This window comes from Seriola lalandi, unplaced genomic scaffold, assembly GCF_002814215.2.
Source record: "Seriola lalandi dorsalis isolate HSWRI2012SDOR001 ecotype SW California unplaced genomic scaffold, Sedor1 jcf7180001974487, whole genome shotgun sequence".
NCBI lineage: Eukaryota > Metazoa > Chordata > Actinopteri > Carangiformes > Carangidae > Seriola > Seriola lalandi.
The window spans coordinates 552-2,205 of NW_019445153.1; the positions used below are offsets into that span (position 1 = coordinate 552).

At 41.4% G+C, this 1,654-nt stretch overlaps 1 pseudogene; it reads left to right on the forward strand.

The window, feature by feature from the left end:
• The first annotated feature begins 248 nt into the window (after positions 1 to 248).
• On the forward strand, positions 249 to 1,501 carry LOC147820262 (uncharacterized; annotated as a pseudogene).
• The last annotated feature ends 153 nt before the right edge of the window (positions 1,502 to 1,654 follow it).

The window sequence follows — 1,654 nt, forward strand, 5'->3', positions numbered from 1 at the left end:
GCTAGTTTACTAGCTGCTGTAGCTGCCACGCCGCGCGTGACTGGGCAACTCGGCGCGTTGGTCGCTTTAGGTTTAGCTCCACTCATTTCATGTCTTAGTAGAAGTTGCAACTGTGATCTGGCGTCTAGTACAGTCTTCCCAATTCAGTTTGTGGTGTTTACAAGGCTATTTTAAGGATTTAACCGGGAGACCTCTTTTCGTGCGACTTACTCCTATATCGTCACCACCGGAAGCACATTTCTGCGTAGATGCAGAGGCCCTAATCAAAAAGCACCGATGTTTGAAAGAAACTGGCTCATTCAATGGCTGCTACGGTTGGAAAAAGCGACTGAAGTACAAAATGGCAAACTACAGGACTCAGCTCAAATTACAGTGGTGTCCAGAGCTGTGTCTAAACTCCCTGAAATCTAAAGTTACTACAGATGCTTTCCCTGCTAAAAAAGTGAAGAAGCCAAAACAGTCTGAAGCTAACTTTTATCCATCCTTTCCTACTGGTTAGACTCTGGACAGCCTGGAAAAAGTGAGACTAGAACTTCTGACAGAGATCGGGATAAGGGACAATGAAAGGGTCATCGCAGACAAAATGGCTAACACGTTTGCCTACAGATGACATGAAGTGGTAAACCAAGAACCAAGCATTCAGGACTTCAAGGACAGATGGCCTGCACTCTTCACACAGAAAAAGGTAAGACTGGAACTGAAGTGATCAAAGTCTGTATGCTTCAGTATTTATTACAGTGAGCTTTCATGAGTTGGTCATAACTTGATGTGGTTGAGATTCTATAACACTGAACTTAATGACAGAATTTACATATTTAATTTCCACATATATTATACTTTTGGGGTATAGACATTTTGGCAGGTCTGCTTCAGTGGTTACTTTGTGTGTTCTGAATTTGTATATAGGATAAGACCAGTTGCATTTTTTTCCATAATACAATATCTACTGTCATTTGTGTTTTGTTTTTAGATTAATACAGAGTTCCAGAGGCTCATGGCTGTTCCTCTTGAGGGGAAGTTCATGGCCCAGTTAGACGTGCACTCAAGTCAGCTGATCAAAGTCATCTGTGCCAAAGGAGGAGCAACATGCCAAAAGACTGCGAACATCATGGACACATTGGACCTGGTAAATCTGTACCCTCAAATGAGACCCTTCATAAATAAGGGGGCTGTCACAATATATCTGTATCCTTCATAAATACATTAATATGGGCAGACCAATGCTGATCATGGCTTTCATATGCATGAATGTTTTTAGCGACTCAAAAACTACACGACTGAGCTCATCCCCTTTTCTTTCTGTAATGAATCTCTGGGCTTGTGACTGACTGTTTTTAAATAAAGTAAGGTAAGGATGTCTATCTTATGAAATTTAGAACTTAAAATTAATCAATGTTTGTTGCTCTAGACTGTGGACATTAATCTTCGGAGGGAATGTGTGCTGAAAGCCCTCACCATCTTCCTGGGAGAAGATGCAGATGACCTGATCACGGAATATCTTGTAAGTTTCAACAGTTTGTATGTCAGCGCATCTTGTCAAAGGGACACAAAAAATATCCTATCAACTGTTAGAACAAACATTGTCGAGTTATTTAATTCAAAACTGCCTGAACTCGACCAGGCGTTGCACAGAGGACGCAGGAGTCAACTCATT